We start from the raw sequence: 19,419 nt of genomic DNA, 5'->3' as shown, positions 1-19,419 counted from the left end.
AACATGAGTGAGACAGAATCATGATCCACTCCTCTAGACCTTTTGTCAGCGCAAAGGCACTTAGACAATAAATCTTTACGAAATGGGAGGTTCCAACACCAAAAATAGTGGAAAGATTCTTTAGGGAAAAAAAAAGACTAGAACCAACTTTGGAATACCTGTAACACTGGGCTAAGGAATTTGCAGTTTATATTCCAATAGAGAAAAATTGGGACACTCAAAGGGATCTTCAGAAAATATTAATCTAATCAGGTATTTATTGAAACTTCCAGTGGCTTCATTTCCTCTAAAATAAATCCAAATTCTTTAATAAGGTCAACTAAATCCTGCATCATCATCCCCACCCACCTAATAACCTCTGGCTGTGGTCACACAGGGCTTTTTCTGTTTCCACTGTAGCAGATTTTCAAACTTTACATATCACAATCTACTAACTATGTGTGATACGCTCCTCTTTCTATTTGATTTCTTTTTTAAAACATGCAGGTCACAACCCACTAAATTGAATTTACAATCTACTCATGGATGCCTAGTTGCCTGCAGTTTGAAAAATACTATTTTAGTATATACTACCCTATCTCACTTCTTGGTCTGTCCAGATGTTCTTTTTTTCCTGAAACTCTTGCTCATCCTCTCTTCCCTTTCACCTGGCTACTTCCTATTTTACTTTGTGACCCTTCGCTATTAACCAGCACTTCCCTTGACCCTCCCAGATGAGTTCCCCCTCCTCAGTGGTCCCAAAGTATTCTAAGCTTTTTAACATTTATTCCACCTTACTGCGATCATTCTTGCACTAGTTGTCTTGCTAGGCGAGTAACCTCCATGAAAGCAAGGACCCATTCTTGTTCACTGCTGAATCCCAAGGGCCTAGTCCAGTACCTATTAAGTATTGGACACTTGGTAAATATTTGAGGAGTAAAACAAGTTAGGATGTAGATTTAATACTCTCTATATTTAACCACACAATGAAACAATCACCTTCTCAAAAACTGTTGAGAGGTTTAGCTATTTCCAAGGAAAACGAGTTCTCAGTTCCTATTTTGTAAATTATTAAATTCCTAGACTAGCCTACAAAATACACACAACACCATACATTTGATAAGAAGACACCTCTTATTTCCCTCTCTGCAAAGACAACAGAACTTTCACTCCCCCCTAAGTAGGAGAAAATAGGATTAAAGGGGCACTTTTCTTTCTATCTCATCAGCAATTCCTGGAGAAAGTGACTCACCTAAGGATAAAGGTCAATACTCCAGACAGGCTCCACCCCTAAACTCTCACTGGCTCTCTCCCACTCGGATGCCTTCAAAGGAAGTTTTCCTTTTCCATTCCAATTCCTAGGAGGACAACTTCCGGATTCAGGACTTTCCCTGCCTGAGGGGAGACCTGACCCGCAGCTTTTTAGGTACTACAGTTGCCTCTGGGAAGGTAAATTAAGAAGGAACAGAATAAGCACAGATCTAAGCTAAATTCTCCAATCCAGCTTTACAATAAGACTGTATTTTCACAGTACTTTAATTTTCATCTGATTTCCTGACTCTGATCTCAATTTGACCAGAATCTGGAAATAGAAGGGGTGTACTTGACGCACTGAAAAGCTTACACATGAACAATAGTCATTACAGTCTGCCTCCTGGGTCCTTAGGAGAAGAGTAGCATGGAGAAGCAAGGTGGGGAAAAGGGGAAGAATACTGAAATAAAGAAGGTTTCTTCCACCTTCTCCTATTTAGAATTTCCCTTGGGCAAAAATGCCTAAATAAATTGTACCTATCTTAATAGCTTACAACTTTCCCTTCCAAATTCTCATTCTTGTTTTTCTTTCCTCTTCTTTCAGACCCTTTATGCTACCCAAAGATTTCCATTTTCAACACCCACTTTTAGAAATACTGCAAATTTGGGGATACCTGGGTGGCTCAGTGGGGGATGCCTGAGTGTCCGCCTTCAGCTCAGGGTGTGTTCCCGGAGTTCCGGAATTGAATCCCATATCGGGCTCCCTACAGGGAGCCTGCTTCTCATCTCTGCCTCTCAATCTGTCTCTCATGAATAAATCAAATCATAAAAAAAAAAAATACTGCAAATTTTGCCAAACATCCAAAATGTCACATGATCCCATACTACTTACCTCTCTTATCCTTCCTCAAGTCAAAATTCCCATTTCCCTAGTATAGCTAATGGGGGGCGGGGGGGCAAAGCAATTTGATTAAATGCATTCACATTAACACAAAACAACTGACTGAGACTCCTAGCCTTTGAACTCTACTGGAGATATATATTTTATTATTATTCATATATATTAAAATACACACACATTATTTTTAAGCTATAGAAATGTAACTACAGTAATCTCAGAGAAAAGATGAGAAGTGCCTAGAAGTTCACCATATAGGAGGCAGGTCTGCTCTGATCACCATTTCCCAGGGATCATGCTCCCCAAATTGTTCCCATTTTTCATTGCACTTGACTTTCAGTCCTCAATAAGTCCTAAAAACTCGAAGGTACCAAGAAGAAGGCCAACTTGAAAACCATTTGTAGCTATGGGACATTTTTATATCCACTGGGTGAGTCAGTAACAATCACTACTAGGTTGGATAAGTTATTATTCTCAAAACATCTGATAATCATTCCATTAGCTAAAAAAAAAAAAAAACAGACATTCAGGTTATATATTGAAATTATTCCTTCTACTAAGAAAGTCAATGAGGCATAAAGGGGTTAAACACCATATCCTTTGTTTTATAATTTAGTAGTTGAAAACCAGGACTGGGCTGCTCTTTACAGTTTTAATCAGTTGCTTATCCATTAATTCTACTTGGAAATCTTCAATTTTATTTTCTATAGCATTTCTGAAACTTGGAAGTATATTTTTGAACAGTCACATTAGAGTAATAGGAAAATGAGCCTGAACTCCTGAGAGGCAGGTGTCCTGTCTCTTTCGGTGGTTTCTGCTATAAAAAGAGCTAAGGCTAATGCTGAATTTGTGTGTACTCAGAAATAAACCACGAAATAAGCATACCTGTATTCATTCAGCTGTAAGTAATTCAACTTCAGCGCCATCAAAAATACTTATTTGCCACCCATAGATGAGTCTAACTGTGATAAAGACTACAAAAACTTAGGAAAACAAGATCTCCCACTTTGCCTGAGAAGTTAAGCATATGAAATGTTAATTGAATAACTGGTGTTTGCCATTTTTAGTAGTTTAACCAGCCATCAAAATAAATTATTTGTAATTAAAGTGATAACTGGTACTTTTTTCAAATCAAGCAAGAAATATATGAAAACACCAACTGTGTGTGGTCTCTCTTGAATCTGGTCATAGCATACCTTTGTGGCTTTTCTCAAGATATGAGACATGGAAACAGGCAGTAAGATGCCCAAGAATTGACAGGTAGGATAGTCTGAAAAACGTAAACAGCACTTAACTCAGCTTTCCCCAAGAAACATTATGCTGCTTGCTATCAGGTCGGGTGGCTTTTTTAGTCAGAACTAGCCCCAAACCTATTTTTTTCCATAAATGAACAACATAATACAACAATAAAAAGACAAATACCCAACGTGTAAAAAAAAAAACAAAAGACAAAAAAACAATTAAAATATATGCAAAGAATTTGAATAGACATGTCTCCAAAGAAGCTATTCAAATAGCCAATAAGCAGATGAAAAGATACTCCATATGATCAGTCATTAGGTCAATGCAAATCAATACCACTTCACACCCTCTAGAATGGCTAAAATAAAAACCAGCCAATACAAAATCACAAGTGTTGGTGAAGATGTGTAGAAACTGGAACCCTCACACAGTGTTTGGCAGAATGTAAAAGGAAGCAGCTACCGGGCAGAAGTCTGGCAGTTCCCCAAAAAGTTAAACACAAAGACACCCAAGAGAAATGAAAGCATATGCCCACACAAAAACGTGTACACAAATGTTCATGGCAGCATTATTCACAAGGCCAAAAAGTGGAAACATCCGGGATGTCCATCAAGCGATGAATGGATAAACAATATGTGATATTACGGTACGGCAATACAATGGAATATTACCTAGGCATAAAAAAGAATAAAGTACCGGTACAAGCTAGAACATGGATAAACCTTGAAAGCATTTTTCTGTGTGAAAGAAGCCAGACACAAAAAGCACATGTTGTATTATTCCTTTTATATGAAATTTCCAGAATAGGCAAATCCATAGAGAAGGGAAAGTAAATTAGCGGTTGCCAGACGATGGGGTAAGGGTGAAATGAGAAATGACTGCTAATGGGTCCAGGGTTTCATTTTGAGATGAAAACGCTCAGGATAGTGCTGAGAGCTGCAAAACTTTGTGACTAAAGTAAAAGCCACAGTTTAAAAGGACAAATTTTATGGTACGTGCAGTATATCTCAATTAAAAAAAAACAAACCAAGTGTGCACGTACAGAAAGATGACATATATGTGTAATATGTTTGTAGACGGAATATACATAATTACAGACGAACGTATCATCTCTTCATGTAGATGAACGTTTGGGGTTTTGTTTTAATTGAGATATATTTTACTTAAAGAAAGGAATGAAAGGCGGCAGCGACCCGGAGCAGCTGCCGCGCCCCGAAGCGGTGGGGCCGGGGTTGCGAGCCCGCCCCGCGGAGTCAGCATCCGCGCTCCGCGCTCCCCGCCCCGCACTCGGCCACCCCCAACCCCGCCCCGCCGCGCCCCCTCCCCGCCGGCGCCCAGGGCCAACCTGCCGTCCTGCCCGCCGCGGGGCAGGCGCGGGGACCGCGGGGGAGGGGGCTCCGCGGGGGAGGGGGCTCCGCGGGGGAGGGGGCACCCCGGGGGAGGGGGCGGCCGCTCCCCGCCGCCCGGCCCTCCCGCGCCCCGGCCGCAGAGGGCCCGGCCGGGCGCCCCCACCCCCCTCCGGTACCTGGGATGCGCCCGAACCCCGCGCCGCGGCCACGGCGCAGACTTCCCCTCCATTATCACCTGCCCCGGAGCGCGGCCGCGCCGGCCCGGGTGAGAGGGGACCCCGCCTCCCCAGACGCGACCGGGCACCCGGGCGGGGGATGGAAGGAGCGTTGGTTCACCTAGTCCCCCCGCGGCGGCGTGGCGGCGGCCCCGGGCCGCGGCTCCTTCCTGCTCGCGCGCCTCCTCGCGCCCTCGCGGCCCTGCGCTGACAGCCCCGGAGCCGGCGCCCGCGGCCCGCGCGCGCCCCGCCCCCGCCCCCGCCCCCGCGCCGCCGCCCCGCGCACGCGCAGCCGCGCCGCCGCCTCGGGGGAGGCGAGAGGCTGCTGATGTGGCCGCGGGGGCGGCGACCTGGCGCGCGAGCGCCGCCCCGCCCGGACCCCCGGCCGCACCCTGAAAGCCGCGGGCCTGGGGTGGGGGCAGGATGGAGGAGAGGACGCGGGAGTCTCCAGGGAACCCTGCCCGGGGCGGGGCGGGGCGGGGGCTCGTCATCCCCGCAGACCGACGCCCATCCACATCGCCAGCTGTTCCTAGGTCCGAACCCCCGAATCTATGACTCATGATTTCTGTGCTCACACAGGGGCCTCCTGGTGGCTGGGCTCGTGTTTCCTTCTCGCAGACGGGAATTAAAACCAAAGCGCCTGTAACTCTGTGCCTGGCTTTCTGCAGAGCAGCGCAGAAGCAGCCGTGCAGCTGCGCTGGGCGGAGGTCGCGGAGAGCTGGGGGTGGGGCTGGGGGCGGGGACCAGAACCAGTAAGGGGGTGGGAGGTAGGGCGGCTCCCAGCACCTTCCCAGGGGGAGAGGGGCGTAGGAGCCAAGTGCACGGGTGCAGTGCAGGTGGCTGGGATACTAAGACTTTTCAAGTTCGCCACCATCTAGGTAATAGTGTCCAAAATTTGCCACGTAAAGCCGAGTACTCTTACCTAACAACTATTGAGCACCTTTTGTATGACTCAGGTAATGGCCCATGCCTGGGGGACATTCCAGTGACCAAAACAAAGGTGTCCGTCCTCAGGCACTTATTCTGAAAGATGTCATTTTAAAAATTACAGAGCTAGTGGCACTCTTTTTCCTCAGATCAAAGCTTCCATCAACTCTAAGTCACACCAGTGATTTAGTAGCAGCTTTTCAGGTGCTAAGGGACACTGGATCGTACATTTACCCAGGTTTTTGTTTTTCTGCTTCGCAATCAGATTGCGTTTTGACCTTAACCTTCTGGGTGAAGTGTGCTTTCCTATCAGTCTTGACCATCTACAGTAATGCTTTTTATAATGGTGAATGCAGGTGTTCTTCACGATCTAAACGCCATTAGGAATGAAAGGATAATTGCAAAGAATATGGAGAAACAGTGTTTTGACCATATTTCCAAGTGGATTTTGTTCTTACTGTTCTGAATTACATTTCACTAGGAGGTAAGTAAGCTACTCTTAAAAGTTTGCCAGAAGTAAAATTCCAACTGGGTAAGTGTTCGTCCCCTGGGTCACGTAGTCTTCCAAGACTTCTGCACAAGGTTTGAATTGGACAAACCACCCTCTCCCAGCTTGGAAAATTCTACCACCTTTTTTTCCTGGTTGATTCTGAGCCGATGGTTTCAACTACCCTGTTTCATTAATTGGTGCGTGGGCAAAACTTCCATTTACGCTGTCTCTCATTCTGTATGCCACAATATAGTGTGTATTTTTTAGATATTGGAATACAAATTCAAATGAAATTTCAACAAATTTCACATTAAATTTCAATTCAAATTAAAGTTCTAGGTAGGATTGGATCAAGAGACACCCCTTTCTGAAAAATTAGATCCTAATTGTGCAGGCAACAGTGATCACATTATTCCTCTTCTGCTTGACAGCTGGCAGCTTAGAATGTGAATCAAGTGGTTTAGAATTGAGGATCTGTATTAGTCACTGCTCTGGGGCACCTGGGTGGCTCAGTGGTGGAGCATCTGCCTTTGACTCAGGTTGTGATCCTGGGGTCCTGAGATCAAGTCCTACATGGGGCTCCCCACAGGGAGCCTGCCTCTCCCTCTGCCTGTGTCTCTGCTTCTCTCTGTGTGCCTCTCATGAATAAATAAATAAAATCTTAAAAAAAAAAAATCACTGCTGTGATGGTTGCTAGAAGAAACCTGAGAGTTATGGAAGTTTGTAACAAAGGGACCTGTCTGCTCTAGGGGTAAAGAAGATCTCTTTGAGGAAGTGACATTTAATCTGAGCCTTGAAGAATAAGGAAGAGTAGGTCTGACAACAAAGGGAAGGGAGTGGGGTGGAGAGTGCACTTGTTGCTGTGGAAACTGCGGCTTTGAAGGCACTTGGGTAGGAAGGGGCTCCACCTGTGGCTAGAATGAGGCAGCTAGTACTGAGGCAGACGTGGGTATAAGGCTTGAGGGCCACGCTGGGAACTTTGGACTTAATCCTAAATACAAAAGGAAGCCACTGAAGAGTTGGAGAGGATCCATCTGCACACGATCTAATTTGTATTTGTAAACGACATTCTTGGCTGCAATGTGGACACTGAGTAGGAAGGGAGCAGCAGAAGATGTGTGAAGACCTACCTGTCTGTAGGCAATGAAGAGTAGAAGACTCTCCTGATTGAGGAAATCCATCAGTGTTCGATTTGTAAGCACCTGATCACCAACTGGGCATGAAAGATGAGAGAAAGAAAAGTGTCCAAAAATGACTCCCAGGTTTCTAGCATGAGCTGATCCCATTCTCTGAGATGGGGAACCTGGAGAAGGAGGTTGCACCGGGACAGATTTGAGTTGCTTTAAATGAACTGAGTTCAATGTCTCTATGAGACATCCAAATGAAGATGCTGAGTATATCTTTGCAAAATAAATCTGGACCTCAAATTAGAGATCTGGACTGAACACGAAATCAAACCTAAATTTTTAGAGAGCAAGGACTATGACTTGCTTATAATAATTTAATGTCAAACTTTAGGGAAAAGTGAGCAGAAGCAAAGAGTACCTAATACTATGCGTGAGCCACCCCACAGAGAATATTTTATTTATTTAATCCTTTACACACTATGTGGATGGTATTATAATCCCATCTTTCATATGAGGAAACTAACAGGTTCTTGCTCAAAAGTACTTAAATCCCAATTAAATAAGGCCTATTGAGTAAGAATCTCTGTGGGTAGTTCTGATGATCACTGAGGTTTAGAAACTTAAAAGTGCAGACTACTTAAAAGTGGTCATGCAAACCATATAAAACACTCACTTTAAAAAATGATTAGGAGAAACCATGATTCCAAGAACATGCACCCCATGCAGCAAATGTTTGAGGATGCATGCCCCCACTTCTTTAACCCGAGCTGACCATTATCAATGCCCTTCATGGGAAATTCTGGAATATTCATGTGTTCAGTCAGCAGTGAGTAGTTACGGTGGACCTACTACTGTGTACCAAATAACAATAGTCATTCATTTATTTACAAATATTTATTGAGTACTTACTAAACACCATGCTGTTTCATGCTCTGGGAACATAGCAGTGAACAAAATAAACAGATGCCTGACTTCCAGAGTTTACATTTGGGTAGGGAAAGACAAACAGACAGCTATATATATATGTATGTATACAGATATCTGTATACATGTACATATGTAGGTAGATAGACGTATATATATCCCACATGGTGATAACTACTATGAATATAAATAAAACAGGATAAAGAATTGGAGTGTTCAAGGTATAGAGAGGAGGAGAGATGGTCTTTTTTTTTTAATGTATTGTTTTTGTATTTTGTATTGTATAATGTTATGTATTTATTTATTTGTTCGTTTATTCATGAGAGACACAGGGAGATAGACAGAGGCAGAAGCAAGCTCCCTGCAGGGAGCCTGATGTAGGACTGGATCCCTGGACCAGGATCATGACATGAACCAAAGGCAGACACTCAACCACTGAGGGAAGATGGTTTTATACAAGATGATACACCGAGGTCTTGCTGCTCTGAGGAGAAAGGAGTGAGGGAGAAACTATGCTATCTGAAGGAGGTACAGTAGGCAGAAAGGTCCTGAGGCAGAAATGCGTATGATGTGTTTAAGAAACAGCAAGGAGTCCTGTGCCACTGGAATGAGAAGTAGCTGGAGACAGGTCATGAGGCTTGTAGGCCATTGTAAGACTTTTGGACTTCACTTGAGTGAGACAGGAACCACTGAAAGGGTCTGCGCAGAGAAATGGCTCACTCTGAGCTGGGTTTCAATGGTATGACTGTGAAGAGCTGAGTGAGGATGCTGTTTGAATAATCCAAGTGAGAGAGATGGTGGCCCAGATCAAGGTGGTCATAGAGGAAGTGGTGAGAAGGTGTTACACTCTGGATCATTTGAGAAGAGAGCTGACAGGCAGGATTTACTAATGGATTGAATGAGAAGTAAGAGAGAAAGAGAGAAAGGCGTTAAGAATGCCTCCAGTTTCTGGCTCAAGTACTTGGAGACTGGAGTTGCCATTTGCCGAAATGGCAAATGACAAGAAGAATCAGGGACAGGTCTGAGAACCTCTGTGAACCACTGCTCTAAGCACTTGGCCTGTATGAACGCATTCATACAACAACTCTAAGGTATGTCCTGTTGTTACGCCTGTTTTAGAGATGAGGAATTGAGGTACTGATCCACAATGTACCTCAGATTCCACTGCTATGAATGGTGATAACACTCCAGAGGTTACCACTGCAATGTCTATCCGGGAGGCAGACAACTATATAAACAGTGACAACGACATCTAGAGCTATGATAGGGAAAGTCTGAGGAGGCTGTAGCTGTGCAAAGCAAAAGCATCTTCCTAAGTTTGGGGGTCAGGGAGACAGGCGGGGGGGTCAGGGAAGACTTGTAAGAGGAAGTGACTTTAAGCTGCAATCTAAGGGATCACTAGCCAACCTAATAGAAATTTTAGGAGAGGGCATAGGAAAAGAAGAGAGCATTCCAGGTAGAGGTTAGTCCTAGGTACTTTTACAAAAAAGAGAGGGGATTTTGAGGAATTGAAAGAAGTTCCCTATGATTTTTCTCTCTCTTTTAGATCAAATTGTTGGTTGGTAACCTATTGAAAGTTTCTCTCCACAAACATGGTAATGTTTTAAGGGTTCCCTATTCCTGGTGTCTAAATTTAGATTGTACCCCTGAGGGAGCAAGGGTCTACTGTCCTTGACGACTCATCAAGTTCCTGTCGTTCCTCAACGGTGCCCACAAGTTCCTGCCTCTGGGCTTTGGACTTCCTGTTCTCATTAATGAGGACGCTCCAGTCTCCCCTACACCTTTCTGAGTCCACACCCAACCAGGTAGACTTAAGGGTCTCTCTGCTTCCATGACACCCAATGAAAAGCATGATCATAGAACTTAGAAGATAAGTTATGGACAGATATTGTTTATTTATCTATGTCCCTACCAGGTTGTCAGCATAGTCTTTATGACTTAGGCTAGCACAATGTTGTCAGCCCTGAATGGATGCTCAATTATTTTCTTCCTGAAAATGAATGAATGAATACATTTTGATTTATCATTCTTTACTTTTAGTAATGCTGCTATGGGCTTTTGGATTTTCTGTTCTAGTTCCATTCTCAAGAGAATTATTCATTTATTTAAAATTTTTAATTATATATTGCATTATTCTAGCTTCTTTTTTAAAAGATTTTATTTATTTATTCATAAGGGATGCAGAGACACAGGCAGAGACACAGGCAGAGGGAGAAGCAGGCTCCCTATGGGGAGCCTGCTGTGGGACTCCATCCCAGGATGTCAAAGGCAGATGCCCTTTTTTAGCTTCTTTAACCTGACTTTGTTGGAGTTTTGCTAGCAGATAGGGTTTGTGCAATACTAGGATGCTGATGGCTGGGCTATTTTTCAAGAACATCTGTGCATTGACTACTCTTCTAGGGATGAAGATGCGGCCTTGCTGATACTGTCTGGTTTAGGAATCAAGCAAAACCAGCATTTGTAAACATTCTTTTGAATGGAAGCTTGTATAAAAAAAAGTATAGAAAACTGTTCATGGTCTAGTTTCTAAGAATCATACCTTTAAGTCAGGAATTCCAATCAAGTGACAATGATCCTGGTGGGATGGAGCCCACAGGCATCGTTAAGAGTACCTAGAATTGTTGACAGCTCTGATGACATGACCCTGAGTCCCTTCTTTGTGGCACCTACACAAATGGTTTTGAGAAGCCTTCTGCCATCCAGCATCAAGCCATTCTTCCTTGTATCAAGGGTTATTAACTGATTGCTCAAGCCCAATCTAGGGATGGGAAAACAGTCCCTTTTACTATATGGACTATGCAGCAGATTGAATTAGATATAAAGGCTATGCAAGACTGTCCTGCCACCCACTAGAGAGTTGGCTCAGCAGATACAGAAGGTAATTATGACATTGGGAGATTACATGGGTGCTTCGGGCCACACCCACATTGATGGGACAAATGTGCATGCTGAGGTGCAGTAGCTGCAGATGGAAGCTCCCTATATCATCATGTGTTTGATATGCTTAACTGGAAACACCTATCTCTCAAATACATCAAAATGTTTACTTTAGATGAGGCTGATGATATATTAAGCCATGGATTCAAGGACCAGATCTATGACATATTTCAAAAGCTCAACAACAACACCCACGGGGTTTGCTGTCAGCTGCAAAGCCTCCTGATGTGCTTGAGGTGACCAAGAAGTTCATGAGGGGACCCATTTGGATTCTGGCCAAGGAAGAGTTGACCCTAGAGGGCCTACATCACCCACCAGTTCTACATCAATGTGGAACAAGAGGAGTGGAGGCTGGACACACTGTGTGACTTGTATGACACCCTGACCATCATGCAGGCAGTCATATTCAACACTGGAAGGTTGGTTGGCTCACTGAGAAGATGGACACACCCAAGACTTCACTGTATCTGCCAGGCCTGGAGACATGGACCCAAAAGAAATACAATCATAAGGGAATTCCGCTCTGGCTCTAGCAGAGTATTAATTACTACTGACCTACTGGCCAGAGGCATTGATGGGCAGCATATTTCTTTAGTCAGCAGCTATAACCTTCCCACCAACAGGGAAAACTCTATCCACAGAACCGGTCCTGGTGGCTAATTTGGCCATAAGGATATGGCTTTTAACATGGAGACAGAATAAGACGAGAAGAGTCTTTGAGACATCAAGACATTCCTCAACATTTCCATTGAGGAGATGCCCCTCAATGTTGCTGACCTCCTCTGAGAGGGGCTCTGCTACCCAGCCCTAGTCAGGGTCCAGTCCTCAGGGACTCAGGGGATTGAAGAGGAGCAGGGCGGGGAAGGAAGGGAGCTGAGAGATGGACATCTGGTCATTTTTTTCTTTTTCTTTGAATAAATTTCACACTTTGATTCAAACAACAACAAAACCTGTTGTTATCTAGTAGTCTAATAACTGGAAATAAGCAGAAGTTTAGCAGTATGAGAATGGCAAAACTCGCCTCGGGTTTTCATATAATAGAATACTACTCTGCAATAAAATGAAACAAATTACAGACTCAACAAAAGAGATGAATCTCACTGACATTAGGCTGAGAGAAAGCTCCCTGACAGAAGGAACATATACACCATGAATGTTTGGTTTCCATTCCTACTGTAACAAATTACTACAAACATAGTGGGTTAAACAAAACATTTGTTATCTTGCAGTTCTGTAGGTTAGAAGTCCAATAGGAGTTGAACTAAGATTAAAGTGTCAAGAGAGCTATGTTCCTTCTGGGGGCTCCAGAGGAGAATACTTCTCCAGTTTCTATAAGCCAGCCACACCCCTTGGCTTGTGGTCCCCTTCTTCTATCTCCAAAGACAGCAGGGTAGCATCTCTGACCCTCCTTCCATTCTCACATCTCTCTCCTCTTCTGCTTCTCTCTTCCACTTTAAGGACCTTTGTGAGCACCTTTGGCCTGCCCAGATAATCCAGGAGAATTGCCCTTAAGTCAGCTGATTAACAACCTTAATTCCCTTTTACCATGTAACCTAAATATTCTGAATTTAAAAATTGAGGATAATGGAAGGCAGATTTGCAGCAGTGCTCTGCTAAACTTGGGGTGGGGCGAGGGGAACAAATTTGATCTGTAGCATTTGCAGAATGTTGTGGTATAACTACTCAAATGGCTGATTTCAAGCTAATATCAGCTCACAAAATACAATTATTTAGTAATCAGCCCTTGTGAGCTGGTTCAACCTGGTTCCACCATACTGCTGCAAGTTTCTCATTCTTGAAGTTTAATCATACAGACAGATATAGAAATAAATATTTGCATATGAGGATGTGAGTCTATACACGTGTGTTGCCTTGCCCTCTACGGTGATAGGATCTAAAAGTGAGGGCACATCTGTAGCAATGAGCATACCTAACAACCAGACCTTACTCTCTAAATACCATTCTCAACATTAAAAGGAACAAGTGCTTCTTGGAAAAAAGGCTAATTCCAGGACCAGGGCAGGAAAAGTACAGAAATTGCTGGACCACAAATTAGGGAAGTGCTCAAAGAATGATGATTATAGGGGCACGTGGGTGGCTCAGTGTTTGAGCGTCTGCCTTTGGCTCAGGTCATGATCCCAGGGTCCTGGGATCAAGTCCCGCATTGGGCTCCCCACAGGGAGCCTACTTCTCTGCCTGTGTCTCTGTGCCTCTCCTGAATAAATAAATAAAATCTTAAAAAAAAAAAAAAAGTAACATAGAAAAAAGAGAAATTTGCAGATTGAAAGGGCCACTGGGGACAATTTTAGTATCGAAATAAATGATAAAGTAATGAATTCAAACCCATTAATAAAAATCCATGAGTCAAAACTGACATAAGTAAAGAAATGGGAGAAGAGAAAGCTCTTTCTCAAAGCACAGTACCAACTAATACATAGGATACGAATGAAAGAATTAGAAAATCATCAATAGATGTGAAAATTAAGGAGTGAAAGGTTAAGGAGACAGTATGTTTGCATATCTCCCCACAAATACTAGTTAACTAAAAACATAACTAATAATTTTACAGTGCAGAAGTTTGACAGACACTACGTTGACCAAGTGATCAAAGTTAACATTACCAGTAATGAGACAAAACCACATCATGTGCCTGCAGATATCACTGAGCAGGACCCAATATCAATTATATGGTAGATTAGCCAAAAATAGACGATCTGAGTCTAACCATGGGGAAACAGGAGGGAGGCTGAAATTGAGGGCCAGTCTACAAAGCCTCTGGTCTACCTTCTTCAAAAATATCAAAGCCATAAAAGACAAAAGATGACTGAGAAACTGTCACAGATTGATTTGAGAAGACTGAATGCAGTGCATGGTCCTGCTTCAGGTCCTGGACTGGAAGGGAAAATTACAAAGGACATTATTAAGACAAAATTTGAATACATACAGATTATATAATAGTGCATATCCATGTCAGATTTTCTGATTTTGTTCATTGCCCTCCACTTATGTCAAAAAATATTCTTGTACTTAGGATACATACACTGAAGTATTTAGGGATAAGCAGATACACAAACACAAAGGCTGCAATTTGATCTCAAATTATTAAAAAAAAAAAAAAAGACTGTGTGGTGTGGTGTGGGAAGAGAGAAAAGACCAAGATAAAGCAAAAAATAAATGGATTAAAATGTATTCATTTTTGAATCTGGGTAAAAGGTATGTAGGAGTGTTATACTGTGGTTGCAACTTGTCCGAAATTCTACCAAAATAAAGAGACAAACGATGGAGATAAGGGAACAGAGACCTGGGAAGCTACTTCGACAGCATCCTGCCAGTGCAGAGGGAAAACCCTTACAAAAATATGCTGGTTCCCCCTTGATTCTCTGTAGCCACCTCTCTTCTGTATTTCTTGCTAAATAAATAAAGTACTTATAGCCGGCGTGTAGGTGGTCAGTTTGGCAGCTTCAAAGGAAGACAGCTTTTGTGGACTTGAAAGTATTCAATTTAAAATAATAGAGACTTCTCTGTTCTGAATAACAGTTTGGAGCCCTGTAACAGTTTGTAATCAGAATGTATAAACTTGCAAAACGTACTTAACATGAAATAGATAAAAGAGGTAGTGTAGGATGAGAAAAGGGGAACAGTACAAACTGTACACAATTTACCAATGTAAAAAAAAAAGTTTTCCTTCAAGTTCTTTCCCATTTCACTCTTGTTTGTACGTAGTCTTTCTGATTGTATCTACCAGATTGTATGCCTATTATCGTGTGAAATAGTATCATTGGAATGCTTATTATTGACCTCACTATGTATAGATCTTTTCAATACTTTTGGGGAGATGCTGACAACTTAGTCCTAGACTCTGTGTTGCCAGAGTAAGATCCTGTTCTTGTTAGAGCAAGATCCATGTTTTCAAGATCCTAGAAACAAGACCCTGGAGAATTAAAAGAATTAAAGAATTTAAAGAATTTAAAGAATTTAAGAACTTAGTTACGAAAATAACTTAAAATTGGTTAAAATGCGAAAATACTTTTGATCCAAAACCAATGAATTATATAAATGAAATGGCTCCCCACCCCCACCTGTATGCACATTTTCACCCTTTATCAAAATACTATGATGTCACTCTTGATTTGTTGAGATTTAGTAGAATTTAGCACAGGTCTTATTCATGCCATGCTATGGATGGAATTTTGAGGGAGAAACGATGCCTTCTGCTATATCCAAAATTCAGCCCTTAAAAGAATAATTTAAAAATTTCAGCAGATGAGGCAGAGAATCAGGTTAACTCCAGTTGAAGGTGGCTACTCTTCAGAATAACAGTCTACTAGAAATAAAATTCTGCTCTCCCCTTATCTGCAACCCCCAAGTAAAAATTTTACGCTGCTAGAAAATAAATCATTTCTTTGACACATTTAATTCTATCCAGAGGATTAAAATAGATGAACTAAGAAGCTAACTAAAATAAATTATTTGCAGTATAACTATACCATAATTTTCAGCCATTAAGTGTATATGTCTCTAGAGATAAAATGGTTTTGATTTACCAAATTGGGTAATTAAATTAAGTTAGATGATTTTTCCCAAAGGCCTGGCAACCAGGTAATAGCCATTTGAAAAGTTACTAGCAGAAACGATCAGTTTGGTTAGTCTGCTGAAGATAAAAAGTAAACCTAAAAGAAAATTACCTTTTAGAAAAACCTCAAAATAATATATCCCAAGTGCTATTGACTGTGGTAGGCATTGTGGGTGTCCTCCTAATTTCCTTGGCCACCTCTCCCTACCAAGGAAGCTCTGCCATCTGGATGATGTCCACCACCCCACCCCCACCCCCAGCTACAGGAGTGGCCCTGACTGCCCTAAACCAATCAGAATAATTCCATTCCCCTTGTTTCCGCTAGCCCAAAAGTGGGCCAATGACCCAAGTTGATTAACTTAATTCACATTTTAACTTTTGGATGGCAATCTTATTTCCCATTTCTTGGGAAAGTTACTTTGTAACACCCATTCAGCAATAGGGTGCTGCTTGGGTCCTATCATGATTAAGAGCTTGCTCATTATAACAACCATAACATATACGGAAGTCAACCAGAGTTTCTCATAGGTATATGCTTTCTAAGTATCTTAAAATTGAAAACAGTTCACTGGGATCCCTGGGTGGTGCAGCGGTTTGGCGCCTGCCTTTGGCCCAGGGCGTGATCCTGGAGACCCAGGATCGAATTCCATGTCGGGCTCCTGGTGCATGGAGCCTGCTTCTCTCTCTGCCTATGTCTCTGCCTCTCTCTGTTCTCTCTCTCTGTGACTATCATAAATAAATTTAAAGAAAAGAAAACAGTTCACCTTCTTTTCATATAATTTTCCGGTTGAATAAAACTGATATTTATCTTGCAGGATTTCCCACATTCTAGATTTGGCTAATTGCTTCCCTGAGTGGTTTCACTTATCCTTCTATTCCTCGTATTTCCTGTAAAATAGTAGTTAGAACTGGGGACTTGATTTAGGAAAAGATTTTCTTCCTTTCTTTGTGTCTTGTTTCATTTGCAAGAAAACTAATTGGGTGGGCATTGTGTACTTCCTAATGCTTTAAATCGGGGGCACACAAAATCTCGTTGGTTATAATTTCAGAGACATCAGAATGACTGGCAGAGCCATTATGGTTTTGCCAGCTTTGCCTAATGGGAATCTCAGAGTCAGTTCTAGATTCCTTTTGATATGACTCCCATTGTCTTCAAAAGCATCCTTGGTTTCTGGCACCACAGATGTCCCTGGGTCTCCCTGACCCAGACTTGACATTTGTGTAAGAAACTCTGTTCCTTTTAGTGAGGAAAGGTATTTAGCAGGCACGATCCAGCTCAGGGATGCTTGATATGGTGGCTTGTTATTATTTCCAGACCTTCCAGCAGACCAAGCTCAGGAATAAGTAGGTTTCTCAGAAAGAGAAAAAGAAATCATGAATTTATACAGATATTACCAATTCAAATTTAAATTTTCAGGAGGATTTTACTTTTTTGTCTTTTCTTGGAACAAAAAAAAAAGCTGAGCTGTGAATGATATTAATATAATTACTTATTTGATTTATCCAATAATATTCTTATAGCTGTTTCAAAATAACCATTCTACTACTGCTACTAAAACTTAAGAGGATTGTAAACATTTAAAATTTTCTATGTGGGTGTATAGTTATTGTCATTGCCCTTAAGCTGTGTCTTGCTAGGGATGTACCAGCCAAATGTTGTGTTTTAAAGTCACCCAAAATAGTTCTTTTCTGTGTTGTTACGGTATAAACTTGACATATAGTTAAATTCAGTTGTTTCAGTGTGTTTTCAATTTGGGGGGGATTTTCTTTCCTTTTGTATTTATTTTTAAGTAGGCAAGGTATTTACATGATTCCAAAGTCAAAGCTATAAAACCTAATATATTCCATGAAGTCTAATGTCCTTTTCTATTCCTTCCTTTCCCTTCTAGTTAACTATTTTATTCAGTTTTGGCTTATGCTCCATTGTCTCTTTTTGTAAATATAAGCATATATGCATGACTGTGTGTGCATACCAACACCTAGGTATTTTCCTCTTTATCACATGTGAGGCAGCATACCATGAATGTTGTTTTGCAAACTGCTTTATTCACTTATTGGTACAGATTGGTACAGAAGATCACTCTCTACCAGGATATACGGATTTTTCTCCTTCCTTTTCACACTGCATGATACTCCATTGTGTTCATTCAACCAGGTCCCTACTGATGGAAATATGGGTTATTTTAGTTTTTCATTATTACCAATAGTGTATCCACTCCTGCAGCCCCTACCCTCTGCCTCTGAATATTGTTGGAAATTTCTGAGCAAAAGGGTAAATGTACAGGGGCACCTGGGTGGTTCAGTTGGTTAAGCGTCCGACTCTTGGTTTCAGCTCACAATCTCAGAGTCCTGAGGCCAGGCTCCTCGCTCAGCAGGGAGTCTGCTTCCCCTCTCTCCTTCCCTCTGCCCCCCACCACACTCATGCACTCTCTCTCTCTCTCTCTTTATCTCTCTCTCTAATATAAATAAATAAAGCTTTTTTAAAGGGTAAATATATAGATAATTTTACCTGATAATGCCAATTCCTTTCCATAGCAACTCTATTGCTTTGCATTCCCGGTATTAATAGATGACAGTGCCTGGTTCCCCATAACTTTGCCAACAGGTATGTTGTAATTTTTTAATACTACCAGCGTGGTAGATTAGAAACGGTTCCTTTGTGTCATTTTCTTTTGCATGCATTTTTTAAAAATATGAGTGAGCTAGAACATCTTTATATGTGTAAGCGCCACTTTTTTTTTTTTTTAAGATTTTATTTATTTATTCATAGAGGCACAGAGAGAGAGAGGCAGAGACACAGGCAGAGGGAGAAGCAGGCTCCATGCAACAAGCCTGATGTGGGACTCAATCCCGGGTCTCCAGGACCACACCCCAGGCTGCAGGTGGCACTAAACCGCTGCGCCACCAGGGCTGCCCACCACTTTTATTTCTACTCCTGTGAATTATCTGTTCATTTCACTAACCCATTTTTCCCTAGAGTTATTTGCTCTTTTTCTTCTCAGCTTTTAGAAGCTGTTTATGTTATGAGTGTTGAAACTTTCCAGTAGTATAAGTTGGAAACTTTAAGTTTGTCTTTTTACATTGTTTATACTGATTTTTTCTTAGGTAAAAGATCTTTTTGAATTTCAATATAGTCAAATTCATGAATCTTTTTCTGGTATATGTTTTTAGATATTACTGGAATATTGTCCATTTCAAATGGTTTCATATAGGTTTTCAAATTTATTTGCATGGAATTGTACAAATTAGTCTTTATAAATTTTTCTACATTTCCTTTGACTTTATGGTCATTATTCTATTATCATTTATTTCTTTTTTTAAAGCTTTTATTCATTTATTCATGAGAGACACAGAGAGAGGCAGAGACATAGGCAGAGGGAGAAGCAGGATCCCTGCGGGGAGCCTGATACAAGACTCGATCCCAAGACCCTGGGATCATGACCTGAGCCAAAGGGAGACAGACGCTCAACCACTGAGCCACCCAGGCATCCCAATACATTGAAATTT

The 19,419-nt window shown here is 41.9% G+C and overlaps 1 protein-coding gene and 1 pseudogene across 5 annotated transcripts in view; one reads left to right on the top strand and one right to left on the bottom strand.

Moving 5' to 3' along the window:
* Positions 1-5,173, bottom strand: part of SLC41A2 (solute carrier family 41 member 2) — a 127,701-nt gene extending 122,528 nt beyond the window's left edge. For 2 of the 5 annotated variants that reach the window (XR_011997972.1, XM_072742451.1), the window contains exon 1: positions 5,056-5,173. The gene's annotated coding sequence lies outside the window, so the exon portion shown is untranslated. Of the gene's footprint in view, positions 1-4,954 lie in introns of all 5 variants that reach the window. The other 3 variants (XM_072742453.1, XM_072742452.1, XM_072742455.1) reach the window with 3 other exon arrangements.
* Positions 5,174-9,391: 4,218 nt separating this feature from the next.
* Positions 9,392-12,010, top strand: LOC112929135 (eukaryotic initiation factor 4A-I-like; annotated as a pseudogene).
* Positions 12,011-19,419: the final 7,409 nt, after the last annotated feature.

The sequence above is a fragment of the Vulpes vulpes genome, chromosome 16 (genome assembly GCF_048418805.1).
Source record: "Vulpes vulpes isolate BD-2025 chromosome 16, VulVul3, whole genome shotgun sequence".
In the NCBI taxonomy this organism is placed as follows: Eukaryota; Metazoa; Chordata; class Mammalia; order Carnivora; family Canidae; genus Vulpes; species Vulpes vulpes.
This window is presented reverse-complemented; position numbering and strand designations above follow the sequence as displayed.